The sequence below is a fragment of the Pogoniulus pusillus genome, chromosome 31, assembly GCF_015220805.1.
Source record: "Pogoniulus pusillus isolate bPogPus1 chromosome 31, bPogPus1.pri, whole genome shotgun sequence".
Classification (NCBI taxonomy): Eukaryota; Metazoa; Chordata; class Aves; order Piciformes; family Lybiidae; genus Pogoniulus; species Pogoniulus pusillus.
The window spans coordinates 13,028,611-13,048,332 of NC_087294.1; the positions used below are offsets into that span (position 1 = coordinate 13,028,611).

Genomic DNA, 19,722 nt, shown 5'->3' on the forward strand with positions numbered 1-19,722 from the left:
CCTCCCTGCAAGAGCAGGATCACCTAGAGCAGATCACATGGGATTTGTACAAGGAAACAAGGATTTGTAGAACCATGTTCATTTTAGATGTCTCTTGAGCACTTAGTGTTGGCCTGCCAGTTGGGTGAGGAGAATTTATTTGTGGCAGGTTTTTTGGAGGCCTGGAGTTTGGAAGAGAAAGCAGGCTGTACAACTCCATAATGCCTTTTAAGTCATCATCCCAGCCTTAATGTCACTGACAACAGGAGTCCCTGCCCCATCTCCCCGCTGATTCAAAATGTGGTTCCTTACTCTTCAGTCCTCTGGCTGTGAAATTTCAAGAGGTCAGGGGTGGCTCCACTGCAGCTTCTTTCCTCTCCTCAATTCCTCAGCCTTATGGCAGAGCTTTATAGTTATTTTCTGTCTTTAACCGCTGTGGAAGAAGTGCTTAACCCTGAGGCAGTTCAAACCTTGTGCTGCATTAATTACAACCTAGTGCTGTGCCCTCCGCAGCAGCGGAGCGTTGTTTGGGAGGGGAGCAAAGACAAGAGCGCTGCGCACTAGGAGCGGGAGGACCTATCCTGCCTGCCAAGATCCCCTCCTGTGTGCCAGGGGAGCTGGTATCAGCTCCTGGATCTGCCTTGCAGCTCCCCGAGCTGGCTTTCGCCCACGGTGCTGTTTGTCAGGGAGCTGCTCCGCCACCGGAGTGTTTTATTTTCTAAACCACGTTGTGAACTCTGTACAAGTTAAAAGGTTTGTTCTGCCTTTCATCTCCTGGGCTGTTTTCTGCAGAGATTTCCTAACTTTTCCCATGACGTTTTTGCCTGGTTCTTCAGCAGATTGTAGGGACTGAAAGAGGCTATTGTTTCCACAGGAGTGCAGGCATGTGCACATCGCCTAATCTGGTTGGCACAGAATTTCAGGAGTGGGTGTTGGAGCGAGGAACAGGGTTGGGATGTGTGTGGCTGTGGACTCTTGTGCACGGTGTGTTCTCTTCTCTTCTCTGTAAATAAATACCCCAGTTCACTCTCTAGGTTTGCCATTTGTATTCCTCTGACAGTTGAACTCCAGTACCATGAGCTTAGTACACAAAGCAGTGGTGTGCAGAAAGGTTGCAGAAGCTTTGGTTAGCAGAGATTGGAAAGCTGGTTTGGTTTTCAGGCCTGCTTCTGAATAGGTATCAGCTCTTGATGGCCTGGAGACTCAGCACTTTAATTTCCCTTTCCCCCTCAACCAAACATAGAATGGTCTGGGCTGGAAGGGACCTCCAAATGTTCAACCCCCTTGCAGTCAGCAGGGACATCCTCAACTAGATCAGGTCACCTGGAGCCCTGTTGAGCCTCTCCTTGCATATCTCCAGGGATAGGGCCACAACCACCTCCCTGGGCAACCTCTCCCAGTGTTCCATCACCCTCATAGTGCAGAACCGGTTCCTAACATCCAGTCAAAATCTGCTCTGCTCTAGCTTGAAGCCATTGCCCTCCTCCTGTCCCTGCAGCCCTTTGCAAACAGTCTCTCTGCAGCCTTCTTGTAGCCCCCTTCAGGCACTGGCAGGCTGCTGTTAGGTCTGCCCTGAGCCTCCTCTTCTGCAGGCTGCACACCCCCGGCTCCCTCAGCCTGTCCTTGTGGCAGAGCTGCTCCAATCTCATAAGCATTTTCGTGGCCCTGCTCTGGACCTGCTCCATCAGCTCCGTGTCCTTCCTGTATTGAGGGGTCCAGAGATGGATGCAGCACTGCAGGTGAGGTCTCAGCAGAGCAGAGCAAAGTGTCAGAATCCCCTCTCTGGCTCTGCTGGCAATGCTGCATTTGGTGCAGCCCAGGCTGGGATTTGCCTTCTGGGCTGCAGGCTCCCACTGCCTGCTCACGTCCAGCTTCTCATCATAGGTTTGAAACTGATACTTCATTGTCTGTCTTACTTTCTCCTTCCTTACATTTGAGTTTACGTTTTTGAAGTGCAAGGTAGGCCAACAAGTGCTTTTTGGCCTGGTGCTTAGGAGGCAGACTTGGGCAATCAAGATGCATTTACCAGCTTTTGAGACAGTGCAGTCTGAACCTTACACTTATACAACAGACTTCTTCTGCAGAGTAGTTTGCGTACAAGACGTCACGTGGTGGGGTTTGTTTCTTTTCAGCTGGGTGGTATCACCAGGGAGCAAAGAAACTGCCCATGGTTGGGTTTTGTTTTACACCCAGGATCTTGTTGTGTGCAACCTCGCTGCAGATTTGTTTCCCATGTCGGAAGCGTTACCTAGAAGATGGGGCTGGGATAGCTCCAGCTTCCTGATGGTGACCCAGATCTCTGCTGGCGATGAGATCTCATCTCCACTGGGCATGGAGTGAGAGCAGCAACGGTGTTTTCAGCTGCTGAGTTGCAGGAGCGTTCCCATACGGTGTTTCCAGGCTCAGCTGCAGCTTTGCAGCACCTTGGCTGTTGCTGCTGACGTGCCTGTGTCTGGTGGTAAAAGGTGGGGGTTTCCTCCTCGGGCTGCTTTCATGTAGGTCTCTTAAGAGAGTGTGAGGCAACTCCCAGGGTGTTTTTACATACTACTTTATGTGTGTGTGAGACAGCATAAAAACCCTCGGAGTTTTTTCAGCAGCAACAACATTGTATTACTGACAGTTTGCTGTATCTGCATTTTAATGTAGTTGCTTTCCTTGGTCAGGAGTAGCTGTTGCTTGGCTCCATGGAACTGGAGGATGCATGCTGGGAAGGCTGAGATTTGCCAGCAAGTTAAGAACTGATGAGGATTGATACAGTCTTTTGCTGATGGATTTTGTCTGGCTGAGGTGCTTTGTGGTGCGTGCACAGGAATTCCCAGGTGTTGATCAAAGCACTTGACCGTGGCCAATTTTGTAAGAGGATAGGGAAGAGAGACTGAAGTGAGGAGTTAAGGGTTTGCCTGGTTCCATTTCATGTGGGGCCTGTCTTATTTAGCGAAGAGCCTACAGCCTCACCCCTAGTCACGTGTGCTTTTAGCACCTCTGGACCAGACTCTGGTGTGTTGACTACCTTTGAAGGGTTTCTGCAGTGCTTCCATGGGACACAGTGCTTCACAGACCACCTACTGCTGCTTCGAGCAGTGCTTTTGAAATTGCACCTCCTTTTCAGCAGCGCATGGGCACGGTGCAGAGCACTGGAGCCAGTCTGTAAAGCTGCCTTTTCCTATCTGATGCTGCTTTTGCCTTAGATGGAATCCTTGCTGCTCTACCCAGGAATATTCGAGGCAGTTCTCTGCTCTGCACTCCCGAGGATTGGATGTAGGACAGTTTGGAGGGTTCCTAGCAGTGGAACTCCCTATTCTCAGTCACTGAGTACATTAGAGCCCTAAATTATTTACCTTAAAGAATTCCAGCCCTGAATTATTTACCTTTAAGGTCTATCTTCCTGCCTTGTGCATTTAGTCGACAGTAGCCCTATGGTCTGTGCTAGGCTGTGAGTGTCTGAGGCGGGATAATGTCTGGGGCGGATCCAGCTGCTTGCTGTTAATTCTCTTTTTGTACACATGTACATTGCATTGTAACTAAGGTCGGAGCGTGGCTCAGTGAGACATAAAAAACGTTTGTACAGACCTGCTTGTAAGTCCTGTGAACGCATGGGCAGTTTTCAATGACGTGGTGGCACTCTTCTCTTTTTGCAGGTCGGCTGCCTATTGCCGCACGTACAGCTGTAAGCTGCACGCCCTGGGCCGATGCCCTGCTCAGCATCTTGTTTTTATCCCTGCTGTTCCGTCTCTGGCCTCACGCTTTTATTTATGGCACACTACTAAAATCCTACTGAAGGAGTTTGCCATTTCCTCTCAAACTTTTTTATGTGTTTATCAGGCTTGAGAGTTTGATAAATGATTTGGGAAGCGTTGCCAGTTTTGTACAGGAAGACAGCTAAAGCAAGAGGACAAAGGATCTTGAGGGTCTTACAGCCTTGCTGCTGAGTTGTCTCCATAGTGTGTAGTATTTCATGTACTGGAAATACAGTTCCCTTTTGCCGTGAGTGTTCATTAGTTGTGCTTGAGAGAAGCCAGGGTTTCAGGTTGGTTAGGAACTCGCCATTAATGGTCCCTTGGGAAAAGCTGGGTTTAAATGACTGGAGTGGTGCTGCATCAGAGCTGCATGGCAGCTCTCCAAGGCACAGCTCATCTGCCTGAGCGCTGAGAGGGATGGCAGGGAGCAGCGGGGTGGCTGCCCTCTTCACTGCCAACAGCTGTCAGGGTTGTCCTAGGCTTTAATCTCATAGCTGTGTTGCATGGCTCAGGTATGTGTCTTGTGCTGAGCGCAGCAGGAGGAGGTGATGAGAGCTGCATGGGCAGCACTCTCTTGCCACACTTCTTTCCTTTTTCAGTGCTTCAGCTCGTCAGTGTTCAGTGTTCTCTCCTGCAACATAGCTTTGGTACGCCAGCAGGCTGAGAGCAAACAAATGGCAAACAGTGTACACTGGCTCCGTAGAGGCTTTAACGTGATTCACTGCTAGTGCTGCAGCTGCAAAGCCACAATGCAGCCCTCCATGCCTAAGCAGTGTGTCACTTTCTCCCCATCCTACCTCAAATTTTCCATCCCCATTAGGTGACATTTCTTGTTTTGACTTATTTTTCCTTGCCATTGCCTGGCCCAGCTCTTGGCTGCTTTGAGCATAGATGGCCGCAGGCTGCTGAGGCTGCAGCAGGGAGGTCACCTGGAGCAGGAGATAGAAGTGATCCCTGGCTTTGCTTGGGAGATGGCCCAGCCCAGTCAGGAGCAAATCCAAAGGGCATCTCTGTTCCTCCTCAGCCTGGGACGAGACTCTGCTCTTTGCTTTGGGTGGTACCTGGCTAGCCTCAGGTTTAAACTCTGTTCCAGATGTTGTAAGAATTTACCCTTTCCAGCCACTTTTTCAGGAATGGCTCAATCAGGCTGCTGTGACCAGAACTTTGCAACAAAAACTTCCAGGCAGACATGCATGTGGGTGATGGACAGAGTATGCCAAGTGCCCAAGCCCTGAAATCTCAGGGCTGCATCCCTAGCCCTGTGCTTTGTGTTGAGGTTTAATTTGCATGCCCTTGTAGAAGAAGGCAAAGTTATCACTTACAGGTCTCTTTAAGTTACATCTTCTTAAGTGAAGGGGTTTGTTTCACTTGCTCTCAAGAAAAGCAGTGAAATACTGATGTTAATGGTATTTCCAGGACTGAAAATCCACTTGCATTTCTTCTTTACTTATGATGTGTTTCCTGACCATTCAGAGAGGCCGGTGGGGTTTTTTTGAGGTTTATCTTCACTGGGGTTTCTACCATAAGGGCTTTTTCCTGCCTTGAGTGTGGAAATGTCTTCTGTGAAGTGTACATTTTGGATTTTTGGTGTATTGGCAGGAGAATTTGACTCTAAAAGCTTAAAGCTACTAATATGTGAAGTGAGGACTCAGCACAAACGCTAAAAAGTCCTTTTGAGACTTTTAAGTGGTGTCACTACTTAATGTTATAGGTGCAAATTTCAGGGAAACCCCATGATTAATTTACTGTTGATGTAATTTTGCAAGTATTCTTCTTAGATTGCTGCTGTGGTTATTAGTGGCATGTATTTGCTTTTGAAACCGAAATAGAATTAAGCAGCTCTCCCTCCCCACCCCCCACATTTCTGCTTTTGGTGGCCTTGTCTGCTTAGTGTTGGTCCCTGCACTACCAGGCAGGATGCCCCAGGGATTTGGGGGCAGAAGAGCTGCATTCTCCCATGTAGTTCTACAAGGCATGGGCTGTGGTACCTTCTCTTCTATTGCTTTGTTTGGTCAATGAGAGCAGTTCTCAGGAAAGGACTTTTTTTTGTTTAGTATCTTTATACCACAAAAAGGCAGAAAACAAAAGACTGAAGTATGTGCTGGGAAAACCAATTGTTGTAATGCAGTTGATAGCTAATTGTGTGCAGTTAATCAATTTTCTCTTTTCTGTCTTTTTTTTGTTTTGTTTTTTTTTTTTCCCCACACAGAGCGATGAGGCAAGAGAGAAGTTTGTAAAAGCAGGAAAATGTGATTGCATGAACATCATTGTTGGCAGGAGGACTCGGTGGCTTCAGGTAATAATGTGGCACTGCTTTCTCTTCTGCTTTACAAACCGGCTAGGTTGCAGGCAGTGGCCCTGAGGAGTGACTGAGGAAGGTGAGAAGGTATAACAAGAATTAGTGGCTGGCTGTTAAATTAATTCAGCCAGGTGAGAGGGTGTGAGTGTTCCATCAGCACCAGTGAATCATAGAATCAGGCAAGGTTGGATGGGACCAAAAGGATCATCCGGTTCCAACCCCCCTGCCATGCCCAGGAACACTCTACCCTAGATCAGGCTGCCCACAGCCTCATCCATCCTGGCCTTAAACACCTCCAGACATGGGGCCTCAACCAGCTCCCTGGGCAACCCATTCCAGCCTCTCACCACTCATGCTGAAGAACTTGCTCCTCACGTCCAGTCTGCCCCTACTGACCTGCAGCTTTGTTCCATTCCCCGTAGTCCTGTCACTCCCTAATAGCCTAGAAAGTCCCTCCTCAGCTTTTTTGTAGGCCCCAGGCCCCCTTCAGATACTAGAAGGCCACAAAAAGGTCACCTCACAGCCTTCTCTTCTCCAGCCTGAACAGCCCCAACTCTTTCAGTCTCTCCTCATAGCAGAGCTGCTGCAGCCCTCTGAGCATCCTCGTGTCCCTTCTCTGGACACACTCCAGCATCTCCACATCCCTCCTATAATGGGGGCTCCAGAACTGGATGCAGTACTCCAGGCAGGGTCTCACCAGAGCGGAGTAGAGGGGGATGATTGCTGAAGAGAACACTGCTGGTGCAGTAGCTTCCTTCCTTCCTCCAGGCTGTTGAATCTGAGGCTGTGCTTTTTTTTTTCTTTTCTTTTTTTTCATTTCTTCTTTTTTTGTTCCCTACCCTAACCCCTTACAGCTGCATTGATGTAGGCGGGGAAGCTCCATGTCTGTTTTATGGAAGAAGGTCAAATGATTAGCTGTCCCTTTAGACTGCACAACTTTGAATCTATGAATATTTCCCTTGAATTCCCCCTTTTAAAAGATTTCTGGATCAGAGGGGATCATTATCTGCTAAAAGACCCAGACCTAAGCCTTTCCTGCTGGTTGATTTGTGAGTGAAGACAATTTCTTGTTCCGTGGCTGTAGAAAGCCTAATACGTAGTACTTAACCATGTCACTGCTGTATTTGCAGTGTTAAAACAGTGAGGTTAAACATATTTAGATCATAGGATCATAGGATGTTAGGGGTTGGAAGGGACCCGAAGAGATCATCGAGTCCAACCTCCCTGCCAGAGCAGGACAATCCTATCTAACACAGATCACAGAGCAACACATCCAGACAGGCCTTGAAAGGCTCCAGAGAAGGAGACTCCACAACCTCTCTGGGCAGCCTGTTCCAGTGCTCTGTGACCCTTACAGTAAAGAAGTTCCCCTTTGTGTTGAGGTGGAACCTCTTTTGCTGCAACTTACACCCATTGCTCCTTGTCCTATCCCAGGGAGCAAGTGAGCAGAGCCTGTCCCCCCAACTCCTGGCCAGCCCTCAGATACTTACTTATAAACGTTTATCAAATCCCCTCTCAGTCTTCTCTTCTCCAGACTAAAAAGCCCCAGGTCCCTCAGCCTCTCCTCATCAGCCATGCCCTCCAGTCCCCTAAGCATCCTTGTAGCCCTCTGCTGGACCCTCTCCAGCAGATCCCTGTCCCTCTTAAACTGGGGAGCCCAAAACTGAACACAGTATTCAAGATGAGGTCTCACCAGGGCAGGGTAGAGGGGGAGGAGACCCTCCCTCGATCTGCTGGACACATTCCTCCTAATACACCCCAGGATCCCATTGGCCTTCTTGGCCACAAGGGCACATTGCTGTGCAATGGATAACTTATTATCCACCAGCACCCCCAGGTCCCTCTCCACAGGACTGCTTTAAATCAGATCACCTCCCAGCCTGTACTGGTGGAGTTTGTTATTTCTCCCCAGATGCAGGACTCTGCACTTGTCCTTGTTGAACTTCATCTGGTTCCTCTGTGCCCAGCTCTCCAGTCTGTCCAGATCTCACTGGGACAAGCCTCCCGGCTTGGTGTCATCAGCAAACTTGCTGAGCAGACACTCTCCTGTTTTGTAGGAACTTTAAGTTGCTGGCTGAAAGGCAGCTCTTATGTTTTTAATCATTTTATTTTCTTCACTGAGGGGGAGTGGAAGATGCAGGTGGGGAGTTTACAGCACTAATTGCACTACACATTCATAACTGGGGCCAGATCCTACCCTCAAACTTCTCAGGCAATCCCAGTGAAGTCATCACTCAGTGGGAAAAACTCAGTTGTGGCTTTGCTATAGTCATGACCAAGAAGGACATTTAAATATCGTGTGAATAAGTGTGGATTTGCCATTTCCTCAACCCAGTATTAAATTGCATACTCTGGGAAGAGAGAGTTGCTGTATCAACACTGGTGTAATGACACGTTATTAAAGAATCAATATCCAGTCATAGAAACAAGTCCTGGTGTAAGCAGTTGGGTGCTTACAGCTGCGATTTGTATGTATTTGCAAATGTAATGGGCTGCTTTTTTCCCTCTGTTCTTGTAGCACTGGTAACTTGGATAAACACTGCCTGTGTGACTCATTGGAGAGTATAAACTTCTTTTAAAGGAGCAAGTGTGGGATTTGCTGAATATCCTCTTGCTCGCAACCCTGAATACATGCGTTAGGTCATGATTCATCTTAAACTGGCCAACTGGAGAGGAAAATTACTGCTGATCTCCCATAGGTGACTTCAGAAACAAACAGAAGGATGGAAGTGCTTTAAAGACATAAATAGTAGTTGGAATTCATAAAATCATAAAGCAAACATATGGCACAAGGTCTTCTGAAATGTAGCAGTTGAAAGGGTTTTTTTTTTTTTGTAGTTTCAGAAAGATCTTCTTTAGTATCACAGGAAGAGTAAATATTTTCATTTCTTTTTCTTCACCTATGTCTCAACTCCATTCCTTTTTCTTCCCCCTCTTTCTTCTTTCCCCTCCTTTTTCTTTTTTCCCTCCTCAGAATCTTCTTGGTTTGGTGGGATGGGGAACCAACACCCCGTATGCCTAGAAAGACCTACTTGGGAGTGGGAGATAAACGCTGCTAATTGTCCTCCTGTTGTTAGGTTCATTCTTGAAGTCCTGCAGCGTTGGCATGGAGTTGATGTAATCCAGAGTGAACGCCTCCTGTGCGCATGTGTGCGTGAGTGAGATGTGATGGGCGCTGCAGCAGCTCCTGGACGGGCCAAGGAACTGCATGGCTCTAACTGAGTACCCTGAGCTTTGGTGATGAGGGATAGAGACCCTCCACGGCTGTCTGCACACACAGGGGTGCATGCTTATGGTGGGGTGGTACGATGTGGCCTCCCCACTCTTCTGCTGCACCCTCAGTGGGGCGACCGTGGTCCTTGGTGCTCTGAGCATCGTAGTGTGGAATGAGGCTGCTGCTTAAAAGGGGATGAAGGAGGAAGACTGGAAGCAGAGGAGTAGGGGACTAAGAGGGGAGGGGGATCTAGGGAGGAAGACACGGCTCCAGAGGGAAATACTCTGTGCTTTGCAGTTGCTTGTGTGGATAGAAACCAGATGGTGCGCTGGAACACCCGCTCGCTCAGGCGGCAGCGGAGCCAAACATATGGTTAATGGTTAGGAGAAAGAGCTTTGCGAGCCAGGGCTTTGCTGACTGCCTCACATTACAGATTGTTGCAGTGTGTCATTACATTGCCAAACTAAGTGCTTAATACCCGCTGCGGGCGCTGGGCAGGCATTTGCAGGGAGGATGCTGAGGCTCCATGGGCAGGGTGGGAGGCTGACATCACGTGCATCCCCCTGCCACACCCCCCCCCCTCCCTACCATTTCCCCTTTCCCCACTGGAAGCACCTTAAATCTTGCCTTTTATAACCTGAACCCTCCAGCAGACAATTTTGTCATTCCGTGTGTGTTTATCTGTTTTATTTCCAGCAACGTATGCTTGGGTTTGCCCTTTTTTGTGCCTTCTTGATTCGATCCCCAAGCAGCCAAGTTTGCCTCAGCTGCAGCACCACACTTACATGCCCGGCATCTGAAGTTCCTGCTCTGGGATCTTTGGGCGACACCAGGCCCATGTTATCTAAGGAACTGCTGAGCTCATTCATCTCCTTTTCATGGCCCGCTTCCTTTTATTTTTAGCCAAATCCGTCAGGCCTGACAGGCGGGTAATTTGAGCCAGAGAAAGGGCAAAGCTCCAGGTCCTTTCCACAAAGCAATTCTTCTCCTCCCTCCTGGGAAGGCTCCAAACTTGGCCTGCTCCAGGCAGATGGATTTGTTGAGTCATGTGAGATCATTTACACAAAAACACAGCGAGGCAGTGAAAAGAAAAGGGGGGGAAAAAAAAAAAGGGAAAGAAAAAAAAAATAGAGGAGGGGGGGGAAGGGGTGGGAGAGCCTGCGCTGCCGGGGCTGCTGTGAGCGTAGGAAATGTGCTGCGAGGCAGCTAGACAGAGGAATGCAGCAGATTCATTCTTGTATAAGGTAATGTCTCGTTTACAGTACAGGGTGGAGCCAGCACGGAGGAGAAATCACTTGAAAACAGATTACTCATTTGAAACAAAAAAAAAAATTCTCCTTAAAATAAATAATAATAATAATAATAATAACCAAAACAACAACAACAACAAAAACCCCAACCAGAGGCACCAAACCAGCCAACAAGCAAGCTGTGTGCACGAGCGTGCAACAAAGGCGGCGTTGTTGACAGCACCGGATTACAGTAGCGGTAAACTCCGGGCTGGGAGGTTGCTGGAAAATGAGTTTGCTCCATGATGCAACCAGAGTTTGCTTTGTCTGGCCGCCAGCACGAGCGGGGCGGTGGGGACAGGGGAGCCTGGCGGCTTCGTGCTTCTCCAGGGATGGTTGAAGGCGATGGGGAGGGATGGAGGGAATGATACAGGATCCCGAGTGGGCAGGCTGCACTGGGGCGTCGATAACAGCGAGGAGGAGGGGGTGGTTGTGCATGGAGTGGGGGTGTGGGAGAGCCTCTTCTTGTTTTGGTTTTGGACTGGTTATGGTATAGGTTTTGATTACGTCGGGGAGTAAATTGTGCTTATCCAGATGAACGTTGATTTTGTTCCCGTTGGCAACCCAAGCTAACCTCAGCGTGTTGGGTTTGGGTTTTTTCAGTGGGCGGTAAGAGAGAACATCAAACTTGGGGGTTTTTAGATCTTGATGCGTCCTGGAGAATGGGGTTGGGTTTAATTTATGCAGTGTTCTAAGGAGATCCATTCAGACCTTGAAATAGACACGGTCTGTGTGTTAAGTGTTGTTAATAAAACTTCCAATTCCTCCAATTTTCTTTGCAAGGCAATATCTGAATATTAATGTTTTGTCCCAGCGATGATTAAAAAGCAGGGTAGCAGCAGAAGCTGGAACTGGAAATTGGTGGAAAAACATGTGCAATCAAACAAGTCCTTTGCAAAGCATGTCATTAAATTCTCAGCTGCAGTTAAGGAACTCGTGGGAGTGTGTAAATGTGGGTTTGGATTTTAACTTGAACCTTTCCCCTTCTGAGCAGCATCTTCTGCAGACTCCACAGCGCTATCCGCTGAGGTGCTTTCCTGCGGGGAGGGGAGGGTTTGTCTGGAGCCAGCCTCCCTCTGCTTGACCTTGTCTTCCCTTTTTTCCTCCTCGTGCTTCTTTTTTTCCACTTTTGTCTGAAAGACAGCTGGCTTTCTCAGCCCCCGTGCCCTGCCAGGCTGTGCCGCCGAGCACATTCAGCCCGGGGAGAGCCTTCGTTTCTCGCGCTTAATAGTTTTCTCACTTGGTGGGACCCTTTTGTCTTCTGTGTCTCTTGATCAGGCCGCCTTGTTAATTCTGGTGAAGGAGCACTTGGCAGCACCCCGAGTGCCAGTTGGGGTCCTGCATTGCACGAACTCATGGTGGGGTTCTTACCTCTTAGCTTACAGCTGATGTCTGAGGTGAGGATCAGCAAGGAGGATAAGAGAATAGGGATGAAAATACGGCCAGGCGTGGGACCTGGACTGTGCAACAGGCTGTGTCGTGGGATGGCAGTAGATCACAGAATCACAGAATGTTAAGGGTTGGTAGGGACCTCGAAAGATCATCCAGTCCAACCTCCCCCCTGCCACAGCAGCATCACCCAGAGCAGATCACACACGAACACATCCAGACAGCTCTTGAATATCTCCAGAGGGAGACTCCACAACCCCCCTGGGCAGCCTCTTCCAGTGTTCTGTCACTCTCACAGTGAAAGAGTTTTCCCTCCTGTTTCCATCGAACTTCCTATGCTTCAGCTTCCAGCCACTGACCTTTGTCCTGTCATTGGGCATCACCCAGCAGAGCCTGGCTCCATCCTCTTTGCTTTGAGCCCCTTGGAAAGGTGCCAGAGAAGGACAGTTCTGTTACTTTCTCTTTGCATAGTTACTGTGACTTTCTTTCTCTAAAATTTGTGAGGTTTTTTGTCTTAGTGGACAGTTCTGCTTAACTCCTGTTAACTGCTTACATCTCTCACCAGCTGGGAGCTCTACAGTCAGCTCTATGTATGGCCCTTAGCAGACTTGTAGTTTTTCCACTCCCCTGCAGAGTGCCTCACTCCTCAGTATCTCCTTTTTGCACTCCGAAGATGCTGCCTGTGTTGCTTTTTGCATCTTTACATTGGACAACCAGCCCAGCTACATAGGTGTGGTGGGTTGGGAACTTCCCCCCTCCCAGTTAGAATTTACCAGACCAGCTCAGACAAACTGGAAGTAAAATGAAGCTGTACTTACAGCAAAGCTAAATTTACAGGCATACATACAAAATATATTTACATGTATTTACAGTTATGTGCAATTGAGAAATGCTGCAGAAATGCAAACTTCTCCCTCTGGACAAAGAAAGCCCAGAAGGCACCAATGCCACCTTCCCTTGTAGAGTAGGGTTATAGGTTGGACTTGGTGATCCTGAGGGGTCTTTTCCAACCTGAGTGATTCTGTGATTCTCTCTCCCCAGACAGAGAACAACCGGCAAGGCTTCAGTGTTATCTTGTCAGTCAAGATAAGTGGAAGAGATTAGAGAGAGAGGAGAACAGATCCAGTGCCCAAGAGCCAAGAAGAACAAATTGTTTGTTTATACTTTGGCTTTTTATACCTCTTAGCAAACCAATGAATGACATAGACTTTATCATTGTGATTCTTCTGCAACCTGTGATCTAATTTAGTTAGATTCTGCACTGAAATTTCAGGAAAGTACCAGTTTGTCTTATTAGAGTGTTCCAATAAGCTTTCAACTGCTACAACAGATTTCAGGAACTGTTGATGACCTGACTATCAGGGAAATCAGCCCTGCTCTTCCTTCCCCATCTTCCGTGGCTGCTCAACTTCCCCCTCTTCTTCTAAAAGTGTGTTGCCTATAAGATGCTATCAGCCCCATAATTCTTGTATCTCACTTCTCCTATCGTTTCGATTCTTCTGTACCTACCTCCTCTTCCTCTATCTCACAATTAGCCCAGAAATTTCTCTGCTGCAGGCCTTTTCCCTCCTTGCACGTACTGTGGCGCTGCCTCCTTTGGGATCAGAGGAAGAATGAGTTTAGAGTTCTTACGTGTTGTGTCATGTCCTCTGCTTGACTTCACTTTGCACAGGTAGAGGGCATCATCTATGTAATATTCTTTTCATTGCCACTTTAAGCAACCAAGTTTCCACCTAGATTGGAGGATGAACAGGGGTCCTCAATGTCTCCCTCACCAAGGCAGTGGAGTCCTGCTGCGGTGCTCAACCTCCTGCTGAGGTTGCTCTTTCCAAAGTGATACAACTCATAGCCAGGAGTTTGCTTACTTTCCCCCAGGCATAAGTGCACTGTTTCCTTCCAAATACCTTATTCTGTGCCTTGGTTGTATAACCTCCCTCAGTCTGAAGTTATGCCAAGGAGAGATGCTCCAGGAGCGAGGCACCCTTCTATGTTTGAGCTCAAACTATTTTGCTTGACTGTATTGTGTAGCAATTCCCTCCCACAGAAAACTTGGTCAAACCTTGTAATTCTTTGTGGTGGTCTCTCAGATGAGTGGTACAGTGACCTACTTGTATCACAAACGTTCATTTTGGGGACTTAGGAAATAACCTGAAAAGAAATCTCTAGCTTGACAGCTTCCCCCTAGCAAAACATCATAGAAGTTACGCTGTAGCGGTGGCAATTTCCCCTTCATTTGTGCATCTAAAGGGCATCCGAGGGGAGAGGTGAGATTTGTTCTGAGCAGGTTACTCACAGTTTCCGTGGAGCTTTCTAAGGCATTAAATCTATGTAAATTTTTCTTACCCAGCAAGGAACTACTGCAGTAGTAAAGCACAGGACCGTTTGTAATGTATTTGGAAACCTAGCTGTTTTCTGCTTGTGGCCAAATCCCATTAACTGTGATTTCCCTGCTTCCTTTTCCTCCTGTCAAGCCTTCTGGATAGTGGCTTCTCTGAACAGCTTGTTTGGAGAATCTGCTCTGAAAATCTCCCAGCCGCTCCACTCCTCTCAAAACAAGGGAATCTCTGAGAGCAGCTTATCACCTGCTCACCGCCTGACTTCCACTTCTGCTGGAAAGTCTCTGTCAGCCGCACAGCAAACAAGCTTAGATCTCATTCCATTCCCTTCCCTTCCATCGAGTGCAGCAGAGGTAGAAGTCCTTTTGGAGCCTAAACTTTGCCCGTTGCTTTAGTGAGATGTCAATCCAGACAGCACAAAGCATATAAAATTGGCTTCTTTAATTCCTTTGGAACATCCTTAGGGATCCTCGAGAGGTGTCAGGAGTTTCCAGCCAGAATGTGCAAGCACCCTCTGGCACTGCCCTTGGAGTAGCAAGTTTTTCAAGTCTGTGTTAAATATGAAGTTGTTTTAAGGCTCTGTTTACTCCATTAGCTTCTCACTGGTAGTTCCTGCAGTCTCACTAAATGCTAATGTGATCCTTTCGGTTTTGCCTTCAAGTTAAACTGATGTAGGCAAAAGCCACTTCTGATCACTGCCCTTGTGCAGTTAGTGGGAACATACTGTTGCTCCTTGATGAATTTGTCCATGTTTAATAGATCCTTGTGGGCCATATTTGAATTTAGGTGGATTTTGAGTCTTTTGATTGATGGTTTGAATAGCTGGGGTTAGAATAGAGGGATATAGAGGTGCTGGGGCCAGTGCAGAGGAGGGCAAGGAAGCTGGAGAAGGGCCTGGAAAATAAATCTAATGAAGAGCGACTGAAGAAGCTGGGGGTGGTTAGTTTGAAACAGGAGGCTGAGGGCAGAGCTCATGGCTGTCTGCAGCTACCTGAAAGGACATTGTGGAGAGGCTGCTGCTGGTCTCTTCTCACAGGGAATTAGTGATAGAAGAAGAGGGAATGGCCTCAGGCTGCGACTGGGTAGGTTTAGACTGGACATTAGCAAACATTTTTTCATGGAAAGAGTGTTCAGGCATTGGAATGAGCTGTCCAGGACAGTGGTAGAGTCACCAACCCTGGATGTGTTTAAAAGTTGTTTAGATGTGGTGTTTGGGGCTATGGTTTAGGGGTGAACCTTGTAAAGTAGGGTTCTGGGTCAGACTTTGTGATCCTGTGGGGCTTTTCCAACCTGAATGTTTCTGTGATTAAACACTCTGGTTACTCATGTCAGTTATTTTCCTGTGTCCGCACCAAACTGTGTGTGTTGCACAAATATTTTTAGCTACAGCCTTGCCAGCTTTGTTTAAGGAAAAGAGATGTCCTCATTTCTCAGAGATGTTTATCTCTGAGTGAGTGGAATTACATTGCTGTTTTTTTCTCAGTTGTTCAAACTCTGAGTGCTGAGATGAAAGGCTCACTATTACTGGCAGAAGTAGGACTTGCTTTTGCAGAAGTAGAGCAATTTATCTCCTGTATCTGCTTCTCTAACTGCAGCCTGTACAGACCCCAAAGAGTCCTGCTAGTCAACGATTTCCTCAGTGAAAAGAAGAGATTTAAAATGCATTTAGCTGATGCTCAGTTCTGCGTTTGATGCCTCTTGATTGCTATGGTCACGGCATAAATAAATACATTTGATGGCTTACTTGATCATGCAAATGTTGATTGTCTTTCTGCTTCATCAGAATGCTGCTTTTATCAAAGATAGCTGCTGTCATACAGCCCCAAGGTGTTGATTAGGTAAAAGGGAATGCCAGGTATGGAAAGACAAACCGGCACTTGCAAGGTGACTTCTTACTAGGAACTAATGAGGTCTTTTTAAGTGACTTCAGCTTGCTGGTTTATATTTGAATGCCTTCTTGGAATTACTAACAAAATGCTGAAAAAATACATTTGTCAAGCTTTCTGGGAGGATGGCATCAATAATTAACATGGCATAGCTGTCTGCTCGTTTCTGGGTTGATTGCTTATTTGCTTCCACATAGTACCGTGAATGGGTTTGAAGGCCCTCCAGTGGGCTTGGACTGTGCTGGAAAAGCTCAGGCTTGTTGCTGCCCTTCTTAGTGCCATTCATTGGGATTAACGATGTCTGGATGGATGGCAGAACCCAGATGGTTATGACAAAATAATTGTCTTCCTCTTGGATGTGCCACTTGGGCACAAATGTTAGTGAAGCTGGCGATGACAGAGGCAGCAGGACCACAAGCTGCTTCTGAGGAAGGGCATCTCGTGTGCCAAGGGTATGAGTGGCACAGTCAGACAAGCTGGGCTGCGTTTGAGAGCAAGAGGTTAAAACAAGGGTGATCCATGGTCTGAAGCAGACTCTTTCATCTGATGGGTCAGTTCTTAGATGCTTGTTTAGTCACATAGCTCAAGTGAAGGGGGTTTCACCTTTGCCCACATGCTGACAGTTGCACACTCTATGGAAGTTATTTTCTTGCTGGGTTTTGGCCCTAGTGAGTTTTGTCATTGGAAATAACAACAAATAAAGAAATGGAGGTTTCTGGGGCATCAGAGCCTGTTCGTTGTTTGAAATAGAAACATTGAATCAACCAGGTTGGAAGAGATCTCCAAGATCATCCAATCCAACCTATCACCCAGAGACCTCTTGAACACCTCCAGGGATGGTGACTCTACCACCTCCCTGGGCAGTCCATTCCAAAGCCAATCACTCTCTCTGTGAAGAACTTCCTCCTAACATCCAGCCTAGACCTCCTCTGGCACAACTTGAGACTGTATCCTCTCATTCTGTTCACACAGAGAGAGTGATTGGCATTGGAATGGGCTGTCCAGGGAAGTGGTGGAGTTGCTGTGCCTGGAGTTGTTCAAGCAAAGCCTGGATGAGGCACTTAGTGCCATGGTCTGGTTGATTGGACAGGGCTGACTGACAGGTTAGACTGGATGATCTTGGAGGTCTCTTCCAAACTGGCTGATCCTATGATTCTGTGATCTTGCAGATACTGATTTGTTGATCTAAACTGTATAGTTGCAACTAGTTAGTTGCTTCTGTAACCAGGTCTAACTCTGGAGTGCACTGCTTGGGGAAGAGGCTCAGAAGTTCCTGTTCTTTTAAAGCAGCAGCCACCTGAGGCTAGTTGTGGAAAATGTGCCAAATTGATTTTCTTCTTTTTTTTTTAAAATTAATTTCCATAAGCAGCTCATAGACAGGTTTATACCACACTGAAAGTAGTCTCACTGCTCTTTAATGTAGATACCTGAATTGGTGATTAAGAAAAGATTGTTAAACAAGTGGAATTTAAGTACTGGTACAGCCTCGTTGTAATAATTTCCCCAAAGGCACGTTGGTAATTCTGCTAAATAGAGAGTTTAATAGACTTTAATAATGTGTACTTTAGAGACCCTGTACACAAAGGAATAATGCATAAAACATTTCTTATGGTAAACTGCTACCTTTGCATGTAAGGAGGAAATCTGTTGAAATAAACCAGATGTGTTATGTGTGGCATCACATCGCTGAGCATTAAGGGCCAGCAGTCATTGTCACGTCCTCACCTAGCACTTCACCTGTTGCCATCCAAGTTGCAGCCTGTGTTCTTTTAGCAACAGAGAATGAGTTGTTTCAGGTAGACATTAGTTTGCTTTCTGAGAAGCCCTTTACTGGCAGGCAGGCCGTGTTGGGCCACAGGGCTTTGTTTGCCTTTGATGCACCTGTCTGGTGTCAAGAGAAGAGATGAGCACTAAGAAATGCGGAATAACCTTGTTAAAAACAAACAAATAACTAACAGAGTAACAAAAACTACCCTAGGGGATTGTGCTTTGGCAGAGGGGTTGGACTCAATGATCTCTGGAGGTCAGAGAATCATAGAATCAACCAGGTTGGAAGAGAGCTCCAAGCTCATCCAGTCCAACCTAGCACCCAGCCCTGGCCAATCAACCAGACCATGGCACTAAGTGCCTCATCCAGGCTTTGCTTGAACACTCCAGGCATGGTGACTCCACCACCTCCCTGGGCAGCCCATTCCAATGCCAATCACTCTCTCCCTTCCAACCTCTAAGGTTCTGTGAATAAAAAGCAACCTTAGCAAGCTCTAAGTGAATTTAGTGTTGGATTTTGGTTTGATTTCGCTGCGCTGCGGCTGACAGGCAAGAAGGAGGAAGGAGCAGATGCTTTTGGTAGAACAGTAGGGCATTTATCTCTTTTAATGAGGTAACATCATTAGTGCTGACAAAGTGCTGAAAATCAATATATGTAATGGACTGCTGCTGTCTTTCAGTAGTGCACAGGCTGTTGTGTTGCTGAGCATTTGAATCTGCTGAATCACAGGTCAGGCTTTATCTCCTGTCTGGTGCTGGGGTTTGGTTTGTTTGGGTTTTGTTGTTGCTTTGGTTTGGTCTGGCTTTTTTATAAAACCGTTTTGTTTTCCTCCTAATCTTTGACTAAGATCTCTGAGACCTGGAGCATACCTGCAGGATATGAGCTGGGACAGGCAGATGAGAACTGTTTATATGAGCATAGGACCCCGTGGAAATGCTGCATACATCCATGACGGTGCATGTCTGTTTGAGCCTGATTCCCTCTGCCTAAAATCACTGCAGGTTTTGTTTTGGGTATTTTGCCTTTTCTTTTTCTCCCCCCTTGCCCTTTGCCTGCTTCCTTTAGAGCAGCCCTCTGAGCGTCCTCGTGGCCCTTCTCTGGACATGCTCCAGCATCTTCACATCCCTCTTATTATAGGGGCTCTAGAACTGGATGCCATACTCCATGTGGGGTCTCAATAGCGCGGAGTAGAGAGGGAGAATCACCTCCCTTGCCCTGCTAGCCACACTTCTGCTGCAGCCCATGCTCCGTTTGCCCCTCCGGGGTGCAAGTGCACACTGCTGGCTCATGCTGAGATTCTCATCAGTGGAGAACTGTCTTTTGTTCCTCACTTTGCAGATGGCAAAGACGACAGTGCATGACCATAGTAGTATGAAAATAACATCATCGACAACAACAAAAGTGCAGAAAAAGGCAAAATTAATCTAAATTTGAAAGATCTTGGAGGTTGTTTTCATAGTATCTCTGTGAAAGATCACTTAATTCCTCCAGACTGCCATCCAAACCACACCATCCTCTACCACAAAAAGGTAGCAACCTAAACATTTGAGGCATGCTGCCTGTTTACCGGAGAGCCCGGCGGTGACGCTCGGGCACCCGTGCCGATTCCAGGAAAAGAGCCTGTCGGTAAAAGAGATTCATCTGTATAGATCATGCACATCAAAAAAAAGAGTGGTTCCTCTTTCTTTTTTTATCTGCATGCCCCTCCCATGCTGGGCTTCCCAACACCTGCTTGTGGTGAAAGAATATAAACAGAATTGCAAGATTCCCCAGCCTTAACTCTTGCCTGACAACTCCAGCTGAGCGCTGGAAGGTCACACGGTTT

General features: G+C 47.3%; 1 protein-coding gene across 3 annotated transcripts in view; it reads left to right on the forward strand.

The window, feature by feature from the left end:
- The window catches only part of BACH2 (BTB domain and CNC homolog 2), a 224,216-nt gene that overhangs the window by 46,592 nt on the left and 157,902 nt on the right, over nucleotides 1–19,722 (forward strand). For all 3 annotated transcript variants that reach the window (XM_064169249.1, XM_064169250.1, XM_064169251.1), the window contains one exon: nucleotides 5,926–6,012. The gene's annotated coding sequence lies outside the window, so the exon portion shown is untranslated. The remainder of the gene's footprint in view (nucleotides 1–5,925; nucleotides 6,013–19,722) is intronic.